Raw genomic sequence first — 14,707 nt, forward strand, 5'->3', positions numbered from 1 at the left:
GTCTCCTGTAGACAGCATATAGATGGGTCTAGAAACATCCATTTTGCTAGTCCCTGCCTTTTGATGGAATTGTTCAATCTATTCACATTTAATGTTGCCATTGATATAGTTGGATATTTATGTCTGCCACTTTACTTTGTGTTTCTCATACATTTCATATGTGTTTCACTCCTCTATTCCTCTTTTGCAAGTTCTTTTGCATAAAGTAAATATTTTTAATGCAACGTTTAAATTCCTTTAATTTTTTAAAAAATTCTTTCCTTAGTGTTTTCTCTAGGGTCTACTATATACATTTTAACTTATCAGAATCTGCTTCAGGTTTATACTAGCTTGGTATTACTCCTAGAAAGCTCTGTTTCCCTTCTCCCCCTTTGTGGTATTACTGTTACACATATTACATCTGCAGGTTATAAAACCGACAATACATTGTTACCATTATTACCTTATATAATTTTATTTTTTAAAGAATGAGAGAAGAAAGAAGAATAAGCTATATTTATTGCTTTTGTTCTATTAGCCTTCTTATTTCCTATTCCTAGTTTTGTTCATTTGCTTCTATATGTTTGAGTTCCCGCATGAAGTCCTTTCCTTAGTGCAATACTGTTTTGTTCCCACCTACTTCCTTTGTGCTGTTACTGGCAGATGTATTGTTGGGCCCGTAACATATGGAAATATAATTATGCACATGTTGTTTTAAATTGCTTTTAAAATCCATTATGGGAGGAGAGGCTGTATCAGATATGATTTCCAGATATTGTATCATATAGGTTGCCTTTCATTTAAGAAAATGTTTTTAATTCCAGTATAGGTAACATATAGCGTTACATTAGTTTGTGACGTGCAAATGGTGATTCAACAGTTCCATGTATTAGTGCTCATCAAGAGTAGTATATAGTTATTCCCCATTACCTATCTCACTGCCCCCCACTTTCCTCCTGGTAACCAACAGTGTGTCCTCTATAGTTAAGAGTCTGTTTCTTGGTTTACCTCTTTTCTGTTTTCCCCTTTGCTTGTTTTATTTCTTAAATTCCACATGAGTGAAATCATATGGGATTTGTCTTTTACTGACTTATTTTACTTAGCATAATACTCTCTAGCTCTATCTCTGTTGTCACAAATGGCAAGATTTCATTCTTTTTAATGGCTGAATAATATTCCATTATATAATATGTCTTTCTCACATCTTCTCATCTATTGATGGACACTTGGGCTGCTTCCCTATCTTGGCTATTGTAAACTACACTGCAATAAACATAGGGATGCCTGTATCCCTTTGAATTAATTTTTTTCTTCTTTGGGGAAATACCCAGTAGTGTAATTGCTGGATTATAGAGTAGCTCTATTTTTAACTTTTTTTTAAAAAAAGATTTTATTTATTTATTCATATGAGAGAGAGAGAGAGAGAGAGAGAGAGAGAGAGAGAGAAGCTGGCAGAGGGAGAAGCAGGGAGCCTGACATGGGATTCAATCCCGGGTCTCCAGGATCACGCCCTGGGCTGAAGGTGGCGCTAAACCGCTGAGCCACCCGGGCTGCCCTATTTTTGACTTTTTGAGGAATCTCTGTACTGTTTTCTGAAGTAGCTGTACCAGTTTGCATTCCTACCAGTCGTACATGAGGGCCTCATTTTCTCCACAGTTTCACCAAAGTTGTTGCTTCTTGTTGTTTTTGATTTTAGTCATTCTGGTGGCCATTCTGAGGTGATGTTTCATTGTGGTTTTGATTTGCATTTCCCTGATGATGAGTGACAGTTGATACCTTTTCATTTTGTTGATGGTTTCCTTTACAGAGGCTTTTTAGTCTGATGTGTTCTCACTGGTTTATTTTTGTTTTATTGCCTTCGCTTTGATGTCAAATCCAAAAAATTGCCAATTCCGATGTTAAAAAGCTTACCAGCTATGTTTTTCTTCTATAAGTTTTATGGTTTCTGGTCTTGTACCCAAGAATTTAACACATTTTGAGTTAACTTTTGGGTATGGTATAAGATAGTGGTCCAGTTTCATTCTTTTGCATATGGGTGTCCAGTTTTCCCAGAAGCATTTATTGAAGAGATGGTTCCTTTCCTCATGATGTACCCTTTGTCATAAATGGGCCGTATATGTGTGGGTTTATTTCAGGACTCTATTCTGTTCCATTGTTCTATGTGTCTGTTTTTATGCCATTGCCATCCATAATGTTTTGATTACTATAGCTTGTAATATAGTTTGATATCAGGAAGCATGATGCCTCTAGCTTTGTTCTTTTTAAGGATTGCTTTGGCTATTCAGGGTCTTTTGTGATTTCATACAAATTTTTAGATCTTTTTTTCCTGTGAAAAATGCCATTAAAATTTTGATAGGGATTGCATTGAATCTGTAGATTGCTTTGAGTTGTTATTGATATATTTTTAAGTATTTTATTTATTTGAGAAAGAGAAGATGAACAGGGGGAGGGGCAGAGGAAGAGGGAAAAGCAGAGGACCCTCTGAGCAGGGAGCCTGATGAGGGGCTTGATCCCAGGACCCTGGCAGATGGTTAATCGACTGAGCCACCAAGGCACCCCTACTTATAAATAGTTTAAGAATATTCTTTTAATCTGTGAACACAAACGGTATTTTCATTTGTTTTTAATTCTTTTCCATCAGTATCTTATATTTTTCAATATACAGAATTAGCATACTAATAATGTAATGATGTTAACATAGTAATGATGCCTTTATAGTTTTCACATTGCTTTCTTTTTTTAAATTTATTTTTTATTTTTTTTAAAGATTTTATTTATTTATTCATGAGAGACACAGAAGAGAGATGCAGAGATGTAGGCAGAGGGAGAAGCAGGCTCTAGGCAGGAAGCCTGATGTGGGACTCGATCCTGAGACTGCAGGATCACACCCTGAGCCAAAGGCAGGTGCTCAACCGCTGAGCCACCCAGGTGTCCCTTCACATTGCTTTCATCAGTATTTTCCTCATTTGTTCTGTTCTTTCTTTTTATCTCAGGATTTTGCATATTTTGTCCCAGATATGTTATCCCAAACATAACATCTCTAGGAGTTTTTAAGAGCTACCTTTCTCTAAGTTACATCAAGTGCCTTCTAAGCTTTATTACTTTTTACTACCACTTTGTGATGGAGGCTAATGGCAGCTCTTCTCATCTTTGCAGTTGGGTGGGAGTAACGAGATCATTGTTCAGTGATTCTTCTTAAACTGGGGATTAGTGAGTCATTCAGCAGTGTGAGGCCCAACCTTTCATAAACACTTTGTAAATATTAAATGATGGTGAAGGCAGGGCCATTCATTCTTCTGGGTCCTCTGCCTTCCATTCCAGTGCTTGTTTTACTGTTTCTAGCTCCTCAGGTGTTTCAGACTATTGTCTTTTTCACATCAAGCTAATTACTCTGCCCAGGCTTACATGTTTTGCAATGTGTTATAGCAATGTTCAGAAGTTTTGTTGGAGAAGTCTTTGTGAGCTGTGTTTACCCAATGGGCCAACAAAGGAATTTTGGATTTTCCCAGATAAAACCCTACAAGTATTTTCAGCTCTAGATCTGTCCCTGTAGTTCCACGTCATTTATGAAGCTATTTTCTTTAGAATGTTCCTGGTATTTGTTATTTAAACAGATCATGTGTGTAGTCACATACCTTTTAATCTACTACCATTTTTTAGTTCTGAGAAACTCAGGAATGGCAGGAAACCTCTAAGTTTCAGGCAGTTTTGGCAATCTACATCATAATCTAGATTGCAATCTTTCTGTGCCACCAAAGAGCCTTATGATATTTGAGGGCTGAGAGTGATCTTGAAGGTCAGTTATCTATGCTTTCACACAAACTTACTAAACTCGATTCAGATGAGAATTACTGACTAGTGTTAAAGCAATTTGGGGAATTAGAAATCTGTAGTGGACCAAAATAATAGAGGTAGAGGGGAAGACCCATCTGTTCAGTGGGTAGGTCAAACTTCACCCAACCTTCTTGGTTAATCTTAGCACTATTTATGTTTGGTCAGCCGTTTATCATCTGTCATTTGATGTGATGTAACATAAGGTTCAGAGCAACATCTATGATGTATCTTAACCAAAAGATATTTAACTTGACTCCATTAGGCATTCAGATTTTTAGATTTTTAAAACTTCATTACTTCCTATAAACAAGGACCACCATGAAGCAGCCATACAGAAGGTGGGTCCTTCTGCACTCTACCTGTACTGGTCTCCTCAACAAATCAATGGCATAAAGATAAAGACTGTGCTAGGTTCAAAGGGACTTAAGAGTGAGATATAGGACATGGTCTTGAAGAGGATACTGGTGTGGACAAAATCAGCCATAAAGGAAATTTTTGGGGTCAGCAAATTTGGAAATAGTCTCGATATTATATGAAATGACATTAACTGAGATGGAGAGATGCAGAATTTTGTAACAGAAATTCTTGTTACAAAAAAAGTATATGTAAATAGTGCATATACTTCCATATCTCTATCTAAGGTGTTCATGGTGGTACTCCTACTCTTAAGGGATGGAACGTGGGGTTTCATTTATGTCTTTGCGTGTCCTTTCCTCTTAGTTTTCTGCAGTGCACACATCCCATTTTTGTGTTAATAATAGAAACTTACTACTTTTTTAAAAGTCTGGACTAACCCGTCTTGTACAGATGGGTTGTTTTAATATATTTCATGAGTTTTTCTTTTGATAAAGATTTTATAGCCTTTGGGATCCTTCTTTAAATGATGTCTTTAGATTTTATATGCATCTTTTTTAAGGTTTAGTTTTTTATTATGGAAAATTTCAAATACATACAAAAATAGATAGGATAATATAATTATCAATCATGCCTAGTTTATTTCCTCTGTGCGCATTATTGCACTCCACCCATTATTTTGAAGGAAATCCTACACGTCCTATCTTTTCATTTATCAATAGTTCAATATTTATTCCTAAAAAAAAATTAAGAAATCATAATATGGTATCACACCAAACAATAAATACATGAAATAATAGTATTTCTTCAAAATAATCAAATATCCAGTTCACATTTCTCTGGTCATCTCATAAGTGATTTTTTATCTATAGTTAATATTGTTTGAATCCAACTTCAGATAAGTTCCTGACATTACAAATGGTTATGTGTCCATGAAGCTCTTACAATCTATAGGTTTCTCTCTCCTCCTCCAGCACTTTTTCCCTTGCAGATGATTTGTTGAAGAAACTAGGCCCTTTATCTTTAACAGTTTCTCACTTTCTGCTTTTTTCTGCATACTCTTTTATTTATTTATTTATTTATTTATTTATTTATTTATTTATTTATTCATCCTCTTTTTAATATCCAAGACTGGAAACTGTTCTCTTGAATGCATCTGAATGGAGTTCCATTTAAAACTTATAAAACTTATCGTGTTTGTGAATATCTGTAAGTTGAAATGGTTGATTTCTGTCCTGAAGTCCTCAAAGTTTAAGACTTGGATAGCCTTGATTGTTTGAATAAGCTGAAACAGCTATCGAAAAAGGATACACTAGGGTAGACGTTAACCGTGTGGGTTATCCAAACTTTTAGGAAGGAACTTGCCAGATTTCCTTTGCAAAGCTAAATGAAAAGCTTATCGTGAAAGTACATTCTGGTATAATAGGGTCCTTTTGAAATATTATTTAGTATCCTCAGAGAGCTTGGTCCATAAATGTGCCCTTTGTTGTGATATTGGTGTAGTACCTTTTTGTTTTGTTTTACTTTCTGCTAAGGCTGCTAAGGTAGGAATTTCCACTGCCTGCATATTGATTTGTCTCTAATGATTGCAGGTTGAAGATGACAGTGATGCAGAGACCAATGGAGAAGAGAACGAGGAGCAGGGAAATTATTCTAAAAGAAAGATAGTCTCTAACTGGGATCGATACCAAGATATTGAAAAAGAGGTCAATAACGAAAGTGGAGAATCACAGAGGGGAACGGACTTCAGTGTTCTCCTCAGCTCTGCAGGTATGAATTCCAGTTGCATGCATATGGGTTGAGTACTCTGAAAGTTGCATAGACCTTTTATTTATGTTCCATTTAAAACTGCATTTTAATACCTAGCAATTTGTTCTTTTGTCCTTTGGATTGTAAATGCAGGTAAAGGACAGTGTATCTAATGGTTTGCAAGGAAAAAATGTTTCTTTAAGTGGAAGCTAGGGATTCTGTGTACTGATGGAGAAGGACTTAAGTCCTGGTTGAAATGGATAGAAGGCTTTACAGAAATGAAAAATGCTGAACTCTGACCCTCTAAAGTGGGTAGTCTGAAAACTGAGGGTTTTTTTGTTTTGTTTTGTTTTTATTTCAGAGGAATTAATACTTCTGCTTATACAAAGCTTTACCAAGCTTCTAGACTAGGTGTTCTTTCCCATTTTATAGCCAAGAATATGCATATTAGTTGGAGATGCACGTATTAGAGACCTGTGCACCTGAATGTGAAAACTTTACTGTTTTGCTTTTGGACAGCTTTCTCTGCCAATAAGATGTAACACTTATTCCTTCTATGTCCGGCTGTTTGTTTTCTTTTTTTAAGATTTTTTTTTATTATTATTCATTCATGAAAGACCGAGAGAAAGGCAGGCAGAGACACAGGCAGAGGGAGAAGCAGGCTCCATGCCGGGAGCCTGATGTGGGACTCGATCTTGGGACTCCAGGATCATGCCCTGGGCCAAAGGCAGGCGCTAAACCACTGAGCCACCCCAGGATCCCCTGTCCAGCTGTTTTTTAAGTGATAATGCAGCAGCAGTGTGAGGCTGGCGAGTAGTTATAGGAAGTAATGAGGCAGAGCTGATTGTATAGATGGTTACTCTCCATTAGGGGGTGGAATGAGGATTGGAAGGATGAATGGAGGATAGGGTTAGGGATGGGGGAGGTGGATGCTGCTATAAAAATGTAACAGGAAGTATCCTTGTAGTACTGCTACTGATCATTATCTCGATTACAGTGGTAGATATAAAACCTACACAAATTATAAAATTGTTTAGAACCTAAGACACAAGTGAATACAAATAAAACTGGGGAAGTCTGAACAACATTGTAGGTTATATCAACATCAGTATTCAATATTCTGGTTGTGATATTATATCGTAGTTTTGTGAAATGTTATTGTTGGGGGGAACCTGGGTCAGGTATATGGGAGATCTCTTTGTATTGTTTCTTAATATTGTTATATGAGTCTATGATGACCTCAACAACAAAATATTGCTGGGTTAAAGACAATTTAAATAAAGGATGACGAGGTGAGAATCAGAGAAATAAAATGAAAAGAATATTTTCAGACAATTTTCGTTGAATTCTGTCTCCCCTTCCCAACATTTATGTTGCTGTTGAGTTCAACCTTTTTTCTCTTCTACCTGTACCAGACTAAGAATCATAAAGTGAAGAGTTCTCTTCCGACCTAATTCCTTTGAGTAGCAAGAGAATTGTAAGCAGAGAGGGGGAGTGTGAGTCAGAAGAGCAAGATTCAGGCTGTAGTCATTGTGTTTTGCACCACACACACTGTAACCCTTTTAGAGGTTCGCTGATGGTGTCCAGCACCCTGTTAGAAGCTGTTGACTTGTCTTCTTGCCAGTCACATGAGTACTTCTCTCTTGTGACCTGCACTTTGGCCAATTATAGGTTTATAGGCACTTTTCTCCAAGGTGGGAAAATGGTAAAAGGCAGACTGCCTAATTTCAATGTCTATTAGCTGTTCTGCTAAAGGATGTAGGGAAAAATTGAAGTAGTGTGATAAGGTTAACATGTGGACTATCTGGTTTTAATTGAATCAAATCTGTAGTCCATTACTAGGACAGCATCTGGCAAAAAAAAAAAAAAAAAAAAATAACACATGAATGTTTGAAGGCGATTCAAGATTCTAGTCTGACCCAGCAGTCATGCCCAGTGGCTTATGATTTTGGTTATTTACGTTAGCATTTTGCTTGTAACTTAAAACCTGACATGATTTGGGTCTCATGTATTTTTCTTGTAGTCTATCTTTAATTACTGATTTCTTCCCAAGTGACTTGTTTATCTATGATCAGTTTCTTGGGGCAATCACAACTGTCACATCTTTGGGTATGTGACACTCTGCTGCTGATTTATCCTTTTTTCACCTTGTCATATGCCTGAGAAGAACTGCCATGCTTTAGGTCTATAGTAGTTTGCTTTTGAAAGATGGACTTCATTCTGTGATCATAAAATATTAATATCCCCCAGATACGTTGACTATATTCCTTGGAGTCAGACTTTTAGTATACCATACTCACTTGTATAGATAAATACACAGCCCAGAAAAACTATTGCCAGTTTGTTAGATGTGCACATCATAAACTTTTCTAGATAAAGACAAATTGCTCTCCAAAGTGGAGATGAGCTAGGATTTCTAGTATTCACTGTCTTTGCCTATACATAGTACTGTTAGACTTTTTTTTAAAGATTTATTTATCTATTTATGATAGACACAGAGAGAGAGAGAGAGAGAGAGAGAGAAAGAGAGAGAGAGGCAGAGACACAGGCAGAGGGAGAAGCAGGCTCCATGCTGGGAGCCCAACGCGGGACTCGATCCCGGGACTCCAGGATCGTGCCCTGGGCCAAAGGCAGGCGCCAAACCGCTGAGCCACCCAGGGATCCCCACTGTTAGACTTTTTAACTGTGGCCAGTTGACTGAATGATACCTAGTTGTGATTCACTGAACAATTATTTGAGTATCCTCTACTTCTAGGTACTATTTTAGATGCTGAGCATATGGCAAAGAACAGGGCAGACAAAAACACCCGCCTCCTGGAGTAGACATCCTACAGGGTGGAGACATAGTAAAGAAAAGAAAGTACATAAGATACTAAAAGGTGATAATTGCTTGGGATAGAAATAAAGTGGAGAGAGGCTATTAACATTTTAGAAAGAATGGCCAGAGGAGGCCTTATTGAGATGATGATATTTGCATAAAGGCCTGAGGAAAGTGAGCGAGTAAGCATTGAAGATATCTGTGAGAGGAGTTTTGCAGGCAAAGGGAATAACAAGTTCAAAGGCTTTGAAATAGGAGTATAGAGACTAGCAAGGGAGGCCAGCATGGCTGGAGCAAAGTGAGCAAGTAGGCAATGAGGTCAGAGAGGCATATGTGGCCAGATCAAGGGGAGGCTTGTAGACCATTGTAAAGATGTTAGCTTTCACTCTGGGTGAGATGAGCAGCCACCAGAGGGTTTTGAAGAGAAGAGTGATATAGCTAGCTTATATTTAATAGGATCATTCCAGCTGCTGTGTTGGTAGACCAGTTGGGAGACTATTGCAACAATCGAAACAAGCTGTGATGGTGGCTGTGGCGAGGGTGGTAGCAATGGAGGTAGTGAAACATAGTTGGGTTTTGGATCTGTTTTGAGGGAAGAGCATATAGGACCTGTGGATATGCGGTATAAGATAAAAAGATGTATAAGGACGATGCCAGCTTCTTGGTGTAAATAGCTAAAAGAAGGGAGTTGTTATTAATTCAGATAGGTAAAACTATGGGAGGTGCTCAGGTTTGCATGTGTTAAAATTAAGGTGCCAGTTAGACATCTGTATTAGTCAGAGTTCCTGTAGGAAATAGATGGCACATTCCACATAATTAGAAGGAAGTTTTAACAAAGGAATCACTTACAAAAGTATGGGTAGAATGTAGGGAGAGCATGTTGATAGGATAGTATTGGAAGGGCAGGAAATAGCAGAGATGTTACTATCTCTAGTTACTGAAACTCTAGGAGAGAGATTTGTGTAGGGCAGTTGACCTTGAGAGGATGAATCACCTTTGCTCAAGAGACCTAGTCAATGAAGTTGACTCCACAGCGAGGGAGGCAGGTGAATAAATACTCTGGTCTTATACTCTGTTTCTCCTTTATTCTCCTGCCAGGGCTTCCCATCATAATCCTAACCTACTAGAAGCCAGAAGACAAAGGAAGCCTGTTGCTATCATCCATATAGGTTAGCCTTCTAGGGCAGAACAGGGAAGAAGAAAGGGTAAATCTGGAGTGGTAAATAGAAGAGCACAGCATCCAGTAGGAAGTATTAAGCAGGTTGTTGGATGAAGGCATCTGGGATACAGGATCCAGGTCTGGACTGGAGATCAACATTTAGGAGATGACAGCCTGTAGGTGATAATATTTAAAGTCATGAAACTGCATGAGATGACCAAGGGAGTTATTAATGAAAAAGAACTGAGCACTGGACAGCACTGTGTCTAGAGGTTACAGAGATGGGAAGGAACCAGGACAGGAGACTGAGTGGGAGTGGTAGAAGGAAAAACCAGTAAGGGCTTTCAGGAAGGAGGGATCTGTGTCAAATGCAGCTGATGACTTACAAGAATTGACACTTTAACAACAGGAGGTTTCTAGTGATCTTGGCAGGAGTAGTTTTTTTTTTTTTTTTTTTTGGAGTAGTTTTGTTGCAGTGGTAGGATACATTCATTTAGAAAGAGTATGGGAGGAGAGAGATTTGAGACAGCAAGTATAAACACCTCTAAATTTTAAGGAGTTTTATTACAGTCAGAAGGAGAAGGATGGACTGGTGGGGGAAGTGGGTCAAGACATGTTTTTTAAAGATGGGAGACTTTAAACTCCCATCTGCATGTTTAGTTTTGATAAAAAACTAAAGAAAAAAAAAGGAAAAAAAAAAACTAAAGAAAAGATGGAATCCAGAAAAGATGGAAAAAATAATGTGGAAGAGGTGAGAACTGCATGCAGTGGTGGAATCTATGGTCCAGGTGGTGGGAGTGCCAACTCAGACAGTTGTTGAGCTGTAATCAGAGGAAAGGCCAGGACATAGGGGACGTGGACATGGGCAGGGGGTTGATGCGATGGGGGCATGGGGAGTTCCCTTCTGACTGCTTCTGTTTTCTTTTCTTTTTTTTTTTTTTGCTTCTGTTTTCTTAGTGAAGTAGGAATGCTGTGAGTGAGGGTCACGGAGGAGGTACTAGAAGTTGCGAGAGTAGGAGGTAGGAAATAGCTGTCCGCAGAATGGGAGAGTGAATGAAATAGGAAAATGTGGTCTGGTTGCTGGGCGGTAACAGAGGTCCACTGGCGCTGGTGTTTGTGAATGTGAGGTAAGAAGAGGGGTGTTGTTCCCTTATTCATTGTGCTGTTTGTGTGGGGTGAACAGGAGGATTTAATCGCGGGAAGGAGAGGCAGAGGGGAGGGTGATTGGATTGGCAGGCCTTGAATTTAAGCTGTTGCAAGCATGAGAGCTGAGGAGGTGCAGGAGCACTGGCTAGTGCTGGGGTCAATACCTGTAGCTTCCTCTGTACATGAAGGTTGTTGCCCTTCTCCAAGGGCTGTGAGTTGGAAAGGCAGGAAGTGTGACCACAGAGTAGGATGCTCCATGTTGCAGGATGGTGGCAGGAGTTGTGTAAGTCCATGGCTGTAAGTTGTGTAAAAACACGAGAGTGGGGCAGCCCAGGTGGCTTAGCGGTTTAGCACCACCTTCAGCCCAGGGTGTGATCCTGGAGATCCGGGATCGAGTCAAATGTCAGGCTCCCTGCATGGAGCCTGCTTCTCCCTCTGCCTGTGTCTCTGCCTCTCTCTCTCTCTCCCCCCCCCCATCTCTCATGAATAAATAAATAAAATCTTAAAAAAAACAAGAGAGTGACTGGCTCTGAGCTAGTCACTGGTCCTGGAGATCTTAAGTTGCTTTTCCTCTGTTAACTGTTGAGATTGAGCACCTCTATTTGTTGTGCTTGCTTGCTTCCCTGTGACTTGCCTGCACACATTCTTTGAACATTTGGCTTGTTTGTTTCTTATCGGCTTACAGATATTTAAAATAGATTCTTAATACTTATTTTTTGGTGTTTATATTTGCGAGTATCTTTTAAGATGGAGACCTACTTTTGTATTCATGTCTTTTGGTGCAGAGTTTAAAATTTCACTGTACTCGAATTTGTTCATTTTTGGTCTTCCAGCCTATGCCATTCTGTGCCTCATTTGAGAAATACGTCTTTCCCTCAAGATCACAAAGATCTCTTCTACATTTTCTCCTAAAGACTCACATTTTATTTTGTTTTCTATAGTGTGTTAAATTTAATCAGTTGCTACCTTCTTTGACAACGTTTTTTTTAACCCCCTCCTTTTTTTTTTTTTTTTTGAGGAATGACTGGCATGTAAACAGCTATACTTAGTGTATACAACTTGATGAATTTTGGAATAAGTACATACCTGGGGAACTGTTGCCACCATAAAGGCTGCAGACCTACCCTTTACCGTCCAGTTTCCTCTCATGCCCTTTATTATTTTTAAGTTGGAGTGTCATTGACATTGTTTTAGTTTCAGGAACACACTGTAATGGTGTGATGTTAGGATGTACTATGACATGGTCACAGTAATAAGCCTAGTTAACATCTGTCACCCCCATACTTAATTTTTTTTTCTTTCTTATGGTGGACACTTTTAAGATCTACTCTTCGCAGCTTTCAAATATGCAATGTTGTATTACTTACCTATAGTCACTGTGTTGTCCATTATATCCTATGGCTCGCTTATCTTATAACTGGAAGTTTTTATCTTTTGATTCCCTTCCCCATTTTACCCACCCTTACCTGTCTGTTCTCTGTCTATAAGTTCAGTTTATCATCCTGTTTATTATAATCTTTTTTGGGTGTGTGGAAAGACCATTTACCATAACATTTACCTTTTAGCAAATTTCAAGTATACAATGCTATTAGCTGTGGATGCTATATTATATACTAGGCTTCCATAACTTCCATAACTGAAACTTTCATAGCCATTGTACATTAGTAGAGTGACAGGGCATAATTACCATACCTTGCATTTCAGTCTTCTAAAGAGTATATAACCTTTTTGATTCCAGTTTGTATTTTTTTAAGCATATAATTTATTTACTAACTGCCAAAATTAGAAATAACTTATCAGCATTGAACATTTATCTTAATAGTGGACATTTAGGTTCCGCTTCTAACATTAGTCTTTCCTTTGTCATTGTGGTTTAATATAAGGAACACAAGGCCCCTAAATTGACCAGCTCTGGATTTGAAGCCTAGTCTGTTAAGGTTCCATCCAATGTTAGGCAATACCATTTCTCCCAGTAAGAAATGCAAGAAGAGTTAGATGTAGCAGTGCCTAATTTGATTATGTCAGCATCTTAGCCCAAATTTACCACTGATTTTTAGTTTGGCTCAGTGAGTAACCATGTGCCCTCGATTTAGTGTTTATCTGGAATTTTTTGTTGATAGAAGCTTTATTAACTATATTAAAGTCAAGGTCTAATTTTTTTTTCCCTTGAACGTCAGACCTAATGGCAGTAGTTGCCAAGAGAATTTTATAGATCTTCATTTTTCTGAGAAATTAAGTTTTTGATTGTAAAAACCTATAATAAATTATATGATATGATTTATGATAGATTATAGAGTCTGTTAATTAAACAACCTGTGGTGGGGTGGTCTGAGCTTCTGAACATTTGAAAGTTGGTGATTTTAGGGTAAGTTTGAAAATAAATTTTTTCCAGCTTCCCCCAGTTTCCCCCCTGTAGTTCATTTGTTTTCCTCCCCCATTTCTGTGTCTGCTGTGTGCCTTGAAGGATGGCCCTGTTGTCATTACAACAGAGGACAGACTTGGTCTCTCAGAGTTGGTTTCTCCGGGCTTTGAATGTTCTTTACACATTATTTTTTATTCTACAGTAGCCATGCGGTGCGTTACACCTCTGGTCTGATTCTCAAATGCCAGTTTGAAGATGGACCTTTTGCCAAGAGTACATCTAGCTTAATGTGTTATTACTCTCTAAGTAGGATTTACATCATAACTGAATCTTCAAGGACCAGTAACTAATTCAAAGAATGATTTTTCTACTGGATGCACAGTTGATGTGTATGTAGGTTGGTGCGTATGTACGTATGTGTATGTATTCACTTAGAAAGGTAGTGTGTCTATTTCCAGTGAAGTTGAAAATCTGGCACTTGTCCCTTGGAAGGTGCTCTCAAGAAGCCCTAGCACACATGCACCAAGACACGTGTGCACATTCATAGTGATGCTGGTCAGAAGAGCCACGGGGGAAAACAGCTCAGCTGTTAAGTCATAGTGGAATGAACACATAAATAAGTGGATGAGTTTCTCAAAAATACTGTAAGGTCAAGTTGTAGGCCTGAAATACCTCAGTATGATTCTACTTGAAGTTCACTCACAAGAAAAATGCAAGCTGCGCTGTTTAGGGAGCATATTAACATGGAAACCAAGGATATAATGATGGTAAAAATCAGGATTGTGGTCTCCTCCAGTGGAGAGGTGAGGAGCGATGATTGGGTAGGGGCGGGTAGCAGGTGTCCGACTGGGGGGGCTTCTGTGATGTTGACAGTGATATATTCCTTGCCCTGGATGATGGTTACTCATGTTTATTGAATAATTATTCTTTAAATTGTATCTTACCTATTCTTGTATGTGTCTCTCCATGCAGGGGAAGTCTGAAAATGGATTTCTAAGGATAGGATTTCAGGTACCCCCATATGCCATGGAGAACACCTCGGGAAAAGCATTCCTTCTTGGCACCCTGATGCTGCCTGCATCATCTCAGTCTATAAAGTCACACTTTTGCTAGTGGGATTGGGAGTCTTCAGACCTCTTTTTAGGACTCTTCCTGTAAACCTCTGAAACAGACAGTTGTGCCTACAGCTTTTCTTTTTGAACAACATTCTTGTAGGTTCTAAGTTGTTTCCTCAGGCTGTGAGAATGATATGGTACTCTCCCTTCTATTCAGGCATAAGACATTAGATCTTTCAGCAATTTCCTAC

General features: G+C 38.5%; 1 protein-coding gene and 1 pseudogene across 4 annotated transcripts in view; one reads left to right on the plus strand and one right to left on the minus strand.

The window, feature by feature from the left end:
• The window catches only part of CHRM5 (cholinergic receptor muscarinic 5), an 83,731-nt gene that overhangs the window by 49,227 nt on the left and 19,797 nt on the right, over positions 1 to 14,707 (minus strand). The window contains exon 3 of one of the 4 annotated variants that reach the window (XR_012022561.1): positions 8,594 to 10,067. The exons of the other annotated variants lie outside the window; for them this stretch is intronic. The gene's annotated coding sequence lies outside the window, so the exon portion shown is untranslated. Of the gene's footprint in view, positions 1 to 8,593; positions 10,068 to 14,707 lie in introns of those variants that run through there. 4 annotated transcript variants of the gene reach the window in all.
• Positions 1 to 14,707, plus strand: part of LOC140622890 (glyceraldehyde-3-phosphate dehydrogenase-like) — an 88,660-nt pseudogene that overhangs the window by 36,336 nt on the left and 37,617 nt on the right.

This window comes from Canis lupus, chromosome 32, assembly GCF_048164855.1.
Source record: "Canis lupus baileyi chromosome 32, mCanLup2.hap1, whole genome shotgun sequence".
Taxonomy (NCBI): domain Eukaryota; kingdom Metazoa; phylum Chordata; class Mammalia; order Carnivora; family Canidae; genus Canis; species Canis lupus.